General features: G+C 44.0%; 1 protein-coding gene across 8 annotated transcripts in view; it reads left to right on the top strand.

The window, feature by feature from the left end:
• Hormad2 (HORMA domain containing 2) overlaps positions 1 to 14,239 on the top strand; it is an 83,029-nt gene that overhangs the window by 54,442 nt on the left and 14,348 nt on the right. The gene's annotated exons all lie outside the window — the stretch shown is intronic.

Raw genomic sequence — 14,239 nt, 5'->3', positions numbered from 1 at the left:
TTATTTGTTCTGGTTACATAGTGACCCATTTCAGTCTGGTAAATCTAGCACTACCTCAGTTCTGGGAAACTTTGGTGAATTATTTCCTTAAGGAAAACAATGCCTCATCAAATTCATTTCATGTTTCTTCTTTGTAGAACCCCATATAAATGTCGGACTTTTTGTATAGGCATTCTGTCTGTGAAAAGATTTGTAATCAGTGTGACTATATTTTCATTTCTGAGACCTTCGTTGTTCTCTGAATATAGCTTTCTGATGGCATCTTGTTTTTGTTTGTGGTTATAGATGTTTCTCCTCTCCTTGAAAATATTAATGTAGTTTTGGAGGGTTTTTTTTTTTTTTGGTGTGTGTATGTATCTGTCTGTCTGTCTTCAGGCTCTTGTATTTTTGTTTTTATTTAAATAGGGTCTAGATGTATAGTCCAAGCTAACCTTGAATTTGACCCCCAAGTCCAGGGATTACAGCCATATACCTCTATGTCCAGCTTAAGAGTCTGTCTTCCTCCCTCCCGTCCACATGGTGGTGTTTGCTTTCCTTCTGCTCTCCATCCCACCTGCCTACCCCGTATGCTCACATTTAAGAGTTCAGGGACTTAAAAAGACCTGAAACTTGGTGCAGCCTTCATTATAGAATGACTTGTCCAAGTCTTTGGGAAAATTCCCAACATCTGTGTTTTAAAGTCTTTGTTTTTCTACATCAGTGTCCACAAAAGTAAGGCATTAAGCTTAATAGACCCAAGAGGTAAAGGCCCCTCCCTACGTGTGTGTGTGTGTGTGTGTGTGTGTGTGTGTGTGTGTGTGTGTTTGCTTGCACATGTCACACTTATATGTCGCTGCTGTGGAGGCTAGTAAGGATCCCTGGGAGCTGGAGTTATAGGAGCGTGAGCCACTTGAAGTAGGCTCTGAGGACAGAACTCAGTGCACTTAGCTGCTGCACCATCTCTCCTGCCCAGCTAGTGTCTTCTTATGTTTTACGTTTCTGCTTACTGGATTTATCACTCTCATTCTAGCGAGGGTTGTAAAGGAAATGTCACTTTACCATTTCTGTCCAGAAGACAATAAATACATTTCTAAAAAATACTTCAAGAAATAGAGGACCTAGAAATGAAATATTTTTATGCATTTTGATCTGAAGAATGAATAAATAAATATATAAAAAGTTTCAAATAAGTTGAATTGCCAAAGTTCACATAAAATTTATCATTCAAATACTCTAAAATACTGTAAAAATAATACAAATGTATTTAGATAATAAGTCTGAATGGCCCAGAGCAGACAATATTAATAAATTGACATCTATTTGGAAATAAGTATCTCAGCCAGGTAGAGGGCCGCTGGACACCATAAACTACATTATCTGAAAAAACTTTGACCTAAAAAAAATTTCTCCCTCCTACAGATTTTTTTCAGAGCTTTTCAGAACAACTCTAAACTCAATTTTGAAAATTAGTAAAAATTTCTTGTTGATTTATGAGGACAGAGAAGTCAAATTCCTTCACTTGCTTTTTATGACATAAATCTGAAATTTTTCAGAAATTAGACTTGGAAATTCTCAGAGAAGAGGAAAGTAAGGGAAATTTAAAGAAGTTGGTCTAACATTCAGTAGGGGAACAAGAAGTGTAACTGTCACGTGACCCTGATGAGCTGTGTTTTACTTGCTGGCCTGATTCTTTCCTCCTGAGACGCCCTCCTTACCAGCCGCCCACAATCTTTGCTCTATTCCATTCTTCTGTGTGCTATGGTGATGGCATTGTATCCTTTCTGAAACACCCCTCTTGTTTCTGGGATTAGTGTCCTCTGATTTCCTTCTCTTCTGTCTACCCTGCTATCCATTTCTCTTTTGCTTCTGTTCCTTTTCCCGTCTCTAATTGCAGGCAGCTCCCAACATCTCCAGAGATCTGATTTGCACTCTCCCAGCTCCACGTGTTTTCTTTGGTGGGCACATTCACTCTCAGAGCTTCTTCAGACTGTTATGTGTACCAATGACTTTTACACGTCTTATTCTGAGCCCTGACCTTGTCCCAGACTACCATTTCTCCATCTTTCAACAGTTCTCCCCGTTTCTGTCCCCCATCCTGTCCGGTTCAGTATGCAGTCGCTTTATCCACGTCTGCCCTTCCTCTTCCACACCCTCAGCACATCTCCCTACCCAGTGCCCCTGCCTGCCAGCATCTGTCGTCTTTATCTCAGTGTCCCAGATGTGCCCCCAAACCTTTGCTTTCCACTGCGATGTCACTGAGAAAACCTGAGTCCAGACCAACATCTGCAGCCTCCTCCACCCTATAACACCACCACCTCATCCGCTGAACCTAACTATAGCTTTCATGGGGTCACTTTCCTAACCAACAAGATCTCGTGACTCCCATTTCCTACGACATCAAGTCTGAATGCCTCTGCCCAGCTTCAGGCTGCTCCTAATCCAGCTCCACCCGACCTGTGTTCCTTCTTACCGTCGCCCAACACGTTCTCCTTCCTGGACATAGGTTGGCTTCTCGCTGGCATGAGAAAAGAGTCAAGTCCGTTTATGCTTCCCCATGTTAGCAAATGCATTTTCTCTTGTCCAAAAGGCTTTTCCACCTCATATCTGAACTCTGTCCATCGTGCATGGCAATTCCCTTAGTTCTTCTTGTGTCTACTTCTCTGCTCTCTATTGTTTTTAGCCCAATTTACTCAGACTTTCATCTTGACAGCTCCGTTGTCAAGTCCACAGTTCTGTTCATTTTCCTAACATTAGTCACCTCTCGTCGTCGTCTTTTCATTTCTGTTGCTGTGATGAAACACCTCGACAGAAAACAGCTGAGGGGAGAAAGCAGTGACAGGTTACAGTGCAGCACTGTGGGAGACTCGGGAGCAGTTTGGAACAGCTGATCACATCACACCCAGTCTCAAGCAAAGAGAAAATGAATGCAGACACGTTCATTTGCTTGGTGCTCAACTCGGTTTCTCTACTCTTGATAGGATTTAAGGACCACTGTTTAGGAAATAATGCTTCCCACAGTGGGTTGGATCGAATCACTTATGTAATTAACAGACAAGCACGCTGCCCAGCTCAGTGTTGACAGTCCCTGAGACTGTCTTCCCAAGTGATTCTGGTTGTATCGGGTTGACAATTAAAGCTAACCTCACACCTCTTCACCTTTTCCATTTTGGTAAGTAATATTCTTTTATCTGGTCGCATCTGTCAAAACCCTGGGAACCAGGTGGATCTCTATGAGTTAGAGGCCAGCCTAGTCTATAGAAGGGATTCCAGGACAGCCGTGTCTACAGAGAAACCCTTCCTCAAAAAACAAATCAGAAAACCCTGGGAGCCGTCCTTGGTTCTTCTCACTCACAGCTCACTGACTGCTGCCTCTCAGAGAGCACACAGCCCCTCAGTGACCCTCTCCGCTCTTAGTTTTGTCCTTGCATGGTTTAGTTGACCTAAGACATTCTTAAAGATGTCTGTATGGTCTCAGAAGCATCCCTGATGGGCTCCAGTCCAGACTGTGACTTGACATTCTTCCAGTTTCTCATTCTCTCATCGCCTGTCTGTCTGGCATTGTGCTTTGATGCCTCACCTAATACGTGCTCATCACAGAGCAGTCCTAGGTAAGTTAGAGAAGAGCAGGTGCCTTCAGAAACCTTTATTAAAAATAGGTATGGGGGTTGGGGATTTAGCTCAGTGGTAGAGCGCTTGCCTAGGAAGCGCAAGGCCCTGGGTTCGGTCCCCAGCTCTGGAAAAAAAAAAAAAAACCAAAAAAAAAGAAAAAGATAGGTATGTAGCAGGAAAAGGCTAGTCCTTTTCCTAAAAATATTTTCCTACAAATCAACATGTTCATATGTTTACTTTTATTTTTGAAATAATGCCAGTTTTGCAGGAAAAGCTGCAAGTTCAGCACAAATCAGGGTTTTTTCCCCCTGAACAATTTGCTTCATTACCCCAGAAAACTTAAGCAATTCCTAGAAATAGAACCATTCACCTCCATAGTCACAGGACAACCATCCAAGCTAGGATAAACTTCTATAATAACTGTCATGTGGCCCCCAGACTCTACCCGCTTTCCCAGCTATCCTTTTGTAAGGATAGGTCAGGCTCCTGTGGTTTGTTTCATCGTTACCCTTTGTAAGCCTCCTTCAGTTTGGAACAGGTCCTCAGTCTTTCCTTGACTGTACTGAATGTGGCGTAGAACAGACTCACTGACCACTCCGTATGCATGTGACTGGTGTTTCCTCAGGATTACATTCAGGGTCTGTGTGTGTTCAGAACTCCAGAAGTGGTGATGAATAGTCATACTTCCTTTAAGTAGCAATGATTTTGATTTGTCTCATTGTTAATTTTCTACTAGGTAATTTGGTTAAGGTGCTATTTGCTAGGCTTCTCTATAATAAAGTCAGTTTTTTTTTTAAAAATCTTTTGGGACTAATGAGTGTAGAGAAGTCTCTGGAACTCTACGTTATCTTCATCAGGCTTCTCATTCACTTAGGAATCCAGTGTGAATCCATGAGTACTTTATCCGTCACTGTCTACTTTGATGCTCATAGACCCTGAGATTTTACTAGTAATTATCCGTCAGGGAGGCTTTAGTGTCCCGTAATTGTTTAGTACCTACTCCCATCCTGCCCTGACAAGCTGTCCCAGATTTATAGTTTCCCTGTTCCAGTCCCAGAGTCAACTTGCTTTTCTGAAGCCCCTGGGTATGTAATGGTTTCTTTTAGAAACCGAGCTGTGGGTCCTCTCAGTGGACAGAGACAGAGAATATATGTGAGTGTACAAGTGCTTGAGCACACACACTTACACCTATATGTGTGTATCTGTGTGGACACCCATGATCTCACGCTGCCAGTCCAATGCTGTGAAGATCATTCTAGTGTCCTCACTTTCCATATTTATAACTTTTCCATCTGTGAGAACGGGCTCCTATCAGCCACAACGGATTTAGTCGCTTCCCTGGAATGTAACCAAATTCCTACCCTCATTTCCCATACATTTCACCATACAGGTGATACCTGTGTCACCCCCTCCCACCCGGGGCTGCTGACTCCACCCAGACTGCCTTCCATCCTGCTGGGTCTGGTATACCACACTAGGCCTCTTTTTAGTAGATGGCCTCCTAATCCTGCTTATGCTCTGACAGCCAACTGTTGGTCACCCTTACTGTGACACTCTCTCCTTACCCTAATGTCTGACTCCTAACACCATGACAGCCAACTGTTGGTCACCCTTACTGTGACACTCTCTCCTTACCCTAATGTCTGACTCCTAACACCATGACAGCCAACTGTTGGTCACCCTTACTGTGACACTCTCTCCTTACCCTGTTTAATCCGCTATTCCTCGCACCCATCCTGTCTTCCATGTGCGTCCTTCTCTTGCTTGCTCAGGCTCCGTTCTCGTCCGTGCAGTTTGCCTAGCTTGCTTAGACACATCTCACACCACCCTAGGACTGATAAGGCCTGGAAGAAGAGGAAGAACTGAGGCCAATATCTTACTCAGCAGTTGCATCTTTAATGCATAGGGAAGGCTATACCACCTCTGTTCCCTTTACCTTAATTTTCTTTGTGTGTTCACCAACTTTAATCTGTCTGCAGTACCTTGCCAGTCAGAAAAGTTCAGCCGCTGAAAGAACAGCAGCTGTAGTAAATGCAGAAACAGAACAAGCGAACATCGTGGTATGGCAGCAGTCTCAGGACTACCGTTGAGCAGTTAATGATCAGTTATATTTATGAACCTTACACCTTGAAAAGGGTATTTTCTGATGCCAGGAGCTTTGGACTACAATTACCTTCTCTTTTAAGACTGAGAAATGTAACTATTTTACATAATAATATAACTGTCATTAAGTTATGCCACAAGATTTTGCAAATCAGTGTCTCTGTTGAACTGATTTTTTCCTTGGAATATTAAAATGAAAGTGTCTGCAGGATAGACCTGATAGGCTTTCTATAGAGAGAGATGAGGAGGTGCGGTGTACTCTAGTCAGCGACATTAAACTAGCCCGGGAAAAAGCTGATGCCCTGAACACTGGTCCAGGAAACTTTTCCATTCCTGTACCTGTCTCGCTTTCCTTGTGTGAAGCACAATTAGTCTTTCTTCTAAATCAGCATATGATACTGAGTTGTTTACCTCCGAGCTACAACATACCCAGATTCCTACTGCCTTCCTTGGAAACCCTAAATCAGTGATTCTCAACCTGTGGGTCACACCCCCTTTGGGGATCAAACAGCCCTTTTACAGGGATCACACGTCAAATATCCTGCATATCAGATATTTACATTTATGATTCATAGCAGTAGCAAAATTACGGTTATGAAGTAGCAACAAAAATAATTTTATGAGGGTTGGGGATTTAGCTCAGTGGTAGAGCGCTTGCCTAGCAAGCGCAAGGCCCTGGGTTCGGTCCCCAGCTCCGAAAAAAAGAAAAAGAAAAAAAATAATTTTATGCTCTGGGTCACTGCAACATGAGGAACCGTATTAAAGGGTCGCAGCATTAGGGAGATTGACAACCACTGGTCTAAAGGCCGTGGAAGTGCTGTCTTGGCTATACCTGTCTCTTTATGGGATCAGCATTCCACATACGTATCCTCCGTGAGCCACAAAAAAGGAAAACTGGCTCTGATTTTTCTCCAACCAGGTGGCTCATATTAGCCAGGCAGTCCACTTAGGAGGACCCTAGAAGGTGGCTTGGTGGGCATTTGAGCACATTCTACAAGACTGCTGATGACCTCATAAACCAAAGACCAGGTCTCACATTGTGGACTAAGCCTAAATATTATAACTTTATATTTATGTAGAGTCTGTTTTCCAAGGAACTCCAGCCTCTTTTCAGACATTATGTCATTGATCCTCAAAGCATCCCTGTTTGCTGCGTGGCAAATATGAGTCTCCTTCCTTCTTTTTTTTTTCCTTCTGTGTGGAAACTTGCAAGTCAGTTCTGGAACCCAGCTCCCCCTTCTTACTCTATATACTGTACCAGGAAAGGGCCGGGACTCGATTACCATTGTCCCTGCATCTTGGTGGGATTGGGAAGGATGTCAGTTTGTATGCAGTGTGGTACTCAGTGTCTCCAGTTTCAGTTCTCCTCTGGGGTTTTCTTCATTGTGGCCTCAGCCTGTTCAGGCATGCGTAGTTCACCTCCACTGCTGCATTTATGGGAGAGAAGACATTCACAGCTGGACTTGGAAGTGAGAGACTTTGTTGTAGGGTATGGACTTCCCCTCGCTACTCAGAGATCCCTTACACTCTCATACCCAGACATCCCATACCCATATCAAAATAAAGTTGATTTTAAGTCACCATACCTACTCAGAACATGATTCCATTTTATAGTCATCTCGTGTTCAGTGAAGTCAGATAATGCAACTAACTGATCTGTAGTGAATGGTCAACATACACTAACCGTCATGTCAAAGACTCGCAAACATAGGATCTATTTGACATACGTAATAGTGCATGAGAACCTTTTAAGTCTTACGTCTTCCATGTGTGAAAAGACCGACAGTAAGGCAATCAAAACTGAGGGTGAAGGTGGCTGGGCAAGCAAAAGTCCTTGTTACCAAGTTAGTCCAATCCCTGAACCCAATAGTGGGAGAATAGGACTGTAAATTGTCACACACACACACACACACACACACACACACACACACACACACACTTTGAAAAGAGACGCTGATACTAACATCGCCTGAGCTCTCTCCCTGTAAAGAACTCCCCAGTTAACTTTCATCACCATAGTGGAAATTCTTTTTTTTTCTTTCTTTCTTTCTTTTTTTTTTTTTAGCTTATCCATAGTGGAAATTCTAAAGGTAACTAATTTTCACCAAAAAATTTGAGTAAATTATAAAACTTTCCAGGAGTCAGCTCTGTACCCACAGAGTCCAAACTCCAAAGGTCAGTTGCAGCGCAGCTCTCGGGACGTGTGGAAGAGGAAGAGCCATGCATCTCTCGGCCAGCGTCTCCTCAGCTCACTGGGATGGGTGACTTGTGAGCAGGACCAGTACTGGAACTCGGAACTGTGAGCTCAGTGGCACAAACGCCCACGGCACAGCCCATGTCGTGCTCCTTCCCAGTTTGGTGGATGTTGGTACTGGGCTGAATCTGGTCATGGCCATGGATTGAGGGATACGAAGTAGGGATCAGAGAAGCTCTTTTAAAACAAGGTAGAAGCTTTCAGTCTGGATCAGAAAATCCCAAAAGCCTCAGAGCCAAAGCGTGTCACATGCCCTGCAACGGTGCCGTTGCGCTCAGCGCCCCAGCTCTGCTCGATGGGAAAGGGCCCTGCATCTAAACTGTGTTTAACTGGAAACTGAGCAGCCCGCCACATCATGGAAAATCTTTATAGGCTGGAAAACGCATGTCATGCTAAGTGTACAATGTAGCTGTGTTCCGAGGCCACTGCTGCACTGCTGCGCGTACCCAACAGCCTTGGGTTTTAAATTCGCTTTCAAAACATTGCAAACAGTGTTTCTTATACTGGAAATACTAGCCAAAGGGGTGGTCTTTGTATACCAAGTAAAAACTCAGTGTTGGGATTGGAAAGTGTGTGTTAAAAGCTGGTGCTCAAGGCCAGAAGTGTGGCTCAGCGATTGGCCCTGGGCTGGAGTCTAGAAGTGCGAACAGCAGCAGCAGCAGAATAGCTTTTCAGTGTTTGCCTTTGGAGAATGCAGCAGGGCTCCATGCACGCGTGCTGAGTGGCCTGTACACTTGCAGGAATGCCCAAAACACGGAAGTATACCTGGGGGTCCCTGAGTCGAACCGGATCTAGCAGGCCTAGTTCTAACCTGACAGTAGCGGTTCTGGACATGCTCGTAATTGTCCTTCAGCATGCAGCAGAACTAGTTGTGAGAGTGGCTCTCTCCTCATTATTTCTGCATTCTGTGCTTGTGCAGTTTTCTTGGACTGCTCCCCCGTCCATGTTGGTTCCAAAAGGCTTCCTTCCCAGGCTCTGTGCACTGCTCTGGCATAGTGTCAGCTCAGTGTTCATGAGTCAGGGAAAACCCGTGCACTCTGAGGAGGAGAAGCTTGTTAGACATGTTCAGCCAGCTCCAGGCTAATTTATAAAGTCCTTCCCTCCATTCCTCGCCCTTCTACATTCCTAAAGCGCACTGCTTGGACTGTTTTTTATTTCTTCACTTTATTTGTTAGGGTTTGTGGCTTCTGTGCCTTGAAATGCTCTCGAGCCCTACCCCTTTACCACCAAGCCTTCTGCCTTTCTGACCTCCCTCCCTCCCTCCCTCCACTCCGGCTCTCCTTCCTCTCCTTTAGTTAGGAGGAAACCGCGTGGTTGCTAGAAGGGAGTAACTGGAGGCTGGCAGGAGAGGAAGCTGCCGCTCCAGACCAAGAGTGCCTCTGCCGGCCCCACCCTCAGCTCGACCGGTCTCACTTTCCACATCTCCTACAGATTTACGTCAACAATTTGGAGAGAATGAAATGATTTTTTATAGCAATTTCAGTTTTTAGCTGTACCTATGACTTCAAAGTGAGAACAGGTACTTTCTGCAAAAATTCAAGAAACGAAAATGTCAAGACACAATTGTCTCTTAGCGAGGGAATTGAGTGACTTCAGGATCCAGTCTTACTGTACATTTTTCCGCTACCTTTGTGGGGCGCACTGCGTGAATGTACTATTGGGATAGATAAGTAATATAAAAATTTAAACAGGAAAATTAAGTAGACTCCAACTATATTAATGGCACAAAATCCATTGATTATATGAAGCGATTCAAATGTATTAACTTGATCAAGAAAAATGTATAATTGTTTTAATTTTTTGCTTAGAAACTTTTTTCTTTTTTAAAAAGATTTATTTATTTATTATATATAAGTACACTGTAGCTGTCTTCAGACACACCATAAGAGAGCATCAGATCCCATTACAGATGGTTGTGAGTCACCATGTGGTTGCTGGGATTTGAACTCGGGACCTCTGGAAGAGCAGTCAGTGCTCTTAACCACTGAGCTATCTCTCCAGCCCAGAAACTTTATTCTTTTAAAATTTTATTTCCAGTGTATTTTTTTCAGTTTGGGGTAGTATGCAACTTTGGTTTATTTTGATTTTGAGACCAGATCTCACTGCGTAGCCCCAGTTAGCCTGGAACTGACTGGCAAGAAACTTAGAGATTCACTGGTCTCTGCCTCCTGAGTGCTGGGATTAAAAAAGAAGTACACCATCAGCTAATTTAAAAAAAAAGAAAGACAGGATCTCATTGTGTATCTTAGTCTGGCCTGGAACTCAGGATCCTCCTGTGTCTGCTTTCTGAGAACTGCAGTCCCGGGGTGAGCCCCCATGCCCAGCTCTCATTTTGTGTCAGAAATTTTGATGCGATTGTGGGCTCTGGAGAGGTGGCTCAGTAGTTAAGCTGGTGCAGAAGACCCGGGTTCCGTTTCCAGCACCAACAGGGTGGCTTCCAACTGTGGCTTTAGTTCCAGGACACCCAGCGCCCTCTTCTGGCTTCCATGGGTGCTGGTGCACATACAGGCAGGCAGAACACTCACACAAAGTAAAAATCAATGAATAAATCTTTTTTTAAATTCAGTTTAGGGCTAGTGAGATGGCTCAGCAGCAGGTAAAGGTGTTTGCCACCAAGCCTGAGACCCACACAGTAGAAGAGAATCTACTCCTGCGTGTCCTCTGACCTCCTCGGTGCCTCCGGGATCACTTTGGCATGCCTCCCCAGTCAATACACGTGATTTAATATTTCTAAAAAGAATATTGTATGGGTACCTGCTCCTCTTTCAGCACTGTCTTCAGTCTCTGTCTGTCTGTCTGTCTGTCTGTCTGTCTGTCTGTCTCTCTCTCTCTCTGAAGTGGGGTCTAGCTGCTTCGTAGCGCTGGATATCCTGGAACTCACTTATGTAGACCAGGTTGGGCTCAAACTCACAGTGATCTGGGTGCCTTTGCCTCCTGCGTGCTGGGGTCAAGGGAATGTAGTATCACGCCCAACCTTCCTCTCTCGTTAGAAGAACCAACAGGTGTGCCAGACTCCCACTGGTGCCCAGGCAGGCTTTGAACTTGTGCCCCATAGGCCTCAGTCTTCATAGTAGCTGAGATTGCAGGCCCATGCTGTCAGACTGAAATGTTGTTTTAAGCATTATATGTGTATAGTTTAGTAGCATAAAATATATTCACATTGTCCCATAACCATAACCACCACCCATCTTTGATGTCGTTGTTACCAAAACTATTTTCTGTCAAACAGTCATTCCCTGTCCTCACCATCATACCTCAGCCCCTGAAAACCACCCTTTTGCTGCAGTCTCTATTGATTATACGTTCCCAGTGGCCTCCTCTAAGTGGAAACAAGCAATATCTGCCCTTTGTGACTGACTTATGTAACACAATACTCTTAAAGTTCATATGCATATCACAAATGCTTTCCTTTTAAGACTCGATGAGACTGTATTTGTGTATATAACATCTTTCCATCTGTGGACATTGACCTGGCTAGTTTTATGTCAACTTGACACAAGCTGGTCAACTGAAAGGAGAAACTCTTTTTTTTTTTTTTTTTTTTTGGTTCTTTTTTTCGGAGCTGGGGACCGAACCCAGGGCCTTGCACTTCCTAGGTAAGCGCTCTACCACTGAGCTAAATCCCCAGCCCCGAAAGGAGAAACTCTTAATTGAGAAAAATGCACCCATAAGATTTAGCTCTAAGTCATTTTCTTCATTAGTGATTGATGGGTGAAAGCCCAACCCATTGTGGGTGGTGCCATCCCTGGGCCTGGTGGTCCTTAGGTCCTATAAGAAAAAAGCAGGCTGAGTGGATGCAGAGATGGCTCAGTGGTTAAGAGCACTGGCTGCTCTTCAGCAGGACCTGGGTTCAATTCCCAGCAACCACATGGTGGCTCACAACCATACAGACATGCAGGCAAAGCACCAGTGCACATGAAATAAAAATAAATAAATGTAAGGAAAAAAGCAAAAAAAAAAATAAATAAGCAGGCTGAACAAGTCATAAGGGCTGGTCTTCATGGTCTCTGCTATTCCCTACTGCCTTCGGGTTTCTACTGTTTTAAGTTCCTGCCCTGACCTCCTTCTAGGATTAACGGTGATTACGTTTGGACGTGTAAGCCACATGTCCTCCCATGTTCCTCTCAGGTGTGCTGTTTCATCCCAGCAAATAGCAACTCTGGCCAGGACAGACGTGGAGGTGGCTTGCACTTTGGCTGTTTTGAAATATAAGCGTTGGCGTGGACGTATTCTATGGTAGGCAGATGCTCCACTACCAAGCTATCCCACTATACTTCCGTACAAATTATATAATAGCCTTTGTCCTTATTTCTGTAAGAAATGTTGTTGGGGTTCTTTCATCCACTAGTAGGGAGGCAGTACGTGTGTGTCATGACATACATGTAGAAGGTAGAGGCCATGTCTGTTCTCTCCTTCTGCCTGCTTGCTTCCGGGGATTAGACCAGACTCCTCAGGCTTTGCCACAGCCACCCTTGTAGCTGAACCACCTCGTGGGCTGTTACTAGGATTGTGAAAGGCGTGGCTTGGACTCTGCAGTCACGGCCGATCGTAGTAAGTCCACGGCTCGTGCGTGCGGACGTCTTCCCATTGCTTCACTGTTTCATGCATCGCTTAAAAGACTCCTTCTCGGGGGCTGGGCATTTAGCCCGGCGGTAGAGCGCTTGCCTAGCGAGCGCAAGGCCCTGGGTTCGGTCCCCAGCTCTGAAAAAAAAGAAAAGAAAAGAAAAAAAAAGAGAGACTCCTTCTCCCAGGTGTGCTGGTGCAGGTCTTTAATCCCAGCTATGGGGGCAATGGGATCTCTGTGAGCTTGAGGCCAGCCTGGTCTACAGAGTGACTTCCAGGCTAATCAGGAAACAGAAAGACCCAGTTTTACAAGAAAACAAAAGAAAGTAAAATACTCATCTCCCCTCAATTCTTATAATTAAAATGTTCTATATTTATTTCTCATACGTTTTTTAAGATTTTCTTTTTCAAATTTTTGACTCCTTAAGCAAGCTGAAGTTTTTTGTAGTTTGGAGACTTTTCCCACTTGATAACATTTGAACAGTCTGCTCTGCTCTGCTAAAACTGAAAGGTCATGATCTTCGATATGAATAGATAATTTATAGTTGGTATTCTATGTCACTCATAAATCTACTCTTGAAATATTGTTGTCATGCTCTGATTATTCTAACTTTATGGTATGTTTTGGTATCTGGAAGTTTAACTCTTTCCCCTTCATAATCCTCCTCTTTAAATGTCCTTGTAGTAATTTTCTCTTCTGTATGACTACTAGAACCCATGTAATGAGTTCCAACACACATATCATTGGAATTTTGGCCAGGATTATGTTGATATGATAGTTAATTTTGGGAACAATTGTTTTTGTAATAATTTTGGTGTCTTAAGGAAGCAGGATTTAACAGTGTCTATGTCCCTGCTGTCACCACGTCCCTAGAAAGCGCTACGTGTATGTTGTACTTGGATGGCATCTACAGAGAGTGCTTCCCAAAAGAACCATAGCTTCATAGGAGAGTCCAGTCTGCCTGTGTGCTCACTGCTGTCTCCTGTGTTCATATCCCTCTGTGTCTTTTCCTTTTAAGTACACAGGATCATTTAAGCCCACCTGGGTAATTAAGACTAATCTTTCTGTCTCAAGATTGTTAACCACGTCAGCAAGTATCTCCTCCCTCTGCTTTCTCATGTAAAGAAACATCACATATTTCAGGGGGTTAGGACAGCTCTTGGGACCCAACTTTGGCCTGCTATGGGGATGCAGTGTGGCTGGAGCGTCTTGAGGCAGTGAGAGTGATTGCAGCTGTCAGTCACTGAATGACTTGATGTGTGAGATACCGTTTTTTAGGTGCTCTGTCTGTGCCATTCCGTTTACTCATTACCAGAACGCTGTGTAAGCCACTTCTGATGGCAGGGAAATGATGAGTAGAAATTTAAGAGTCATGAGGAAAAAAATTGGTTCATAAGAAGAGCAATAATTCCATTTTAGCTGTGTTTAGGTCACAGTAGACCACTCAAGAACAGGCCAATCCCAAGTAGAAGCCCAGGACCTACTGAGAGTTCTGATGACCTCTCCTAAAATGTCCTACCTTTGTTTCTCTCTTTTGGGTTGAAGAAGCAAATTATAATGAACAATGGATTTGATGGCAGGACACCTGGATTCTATTTACTGAATAGACCGAGCTTCAGTCCCCACATCCGTGATGATGAATGTTCTTGTTTCCTTTATGACGCTTAGGCAAACCCTAACCAAAACCAGCGTAGGGAGGAAAGGGTTGATAGATCTTACAGGTACAATCC

The sequence above is a fragment of the Rattus norvegicus genome, chromosome 14, assembly GCF_021556685.1.
Source record: "Rattus norvegicus strain SHRSP/BbbUtx chromosome 14, alternate assembly SHRSP_T2T, whole genome shotgun sequence".
NCBI classification, from domain to species: domain Eukaryota; kingdom Metazoa; phylum Chordata; class Mammalia; order Rodentia; family Muridae; genus Rattus; species Rattus norvegicus.
This window is presented reverse-complemented; position numbering and strand designations above follow the sequence as displayed.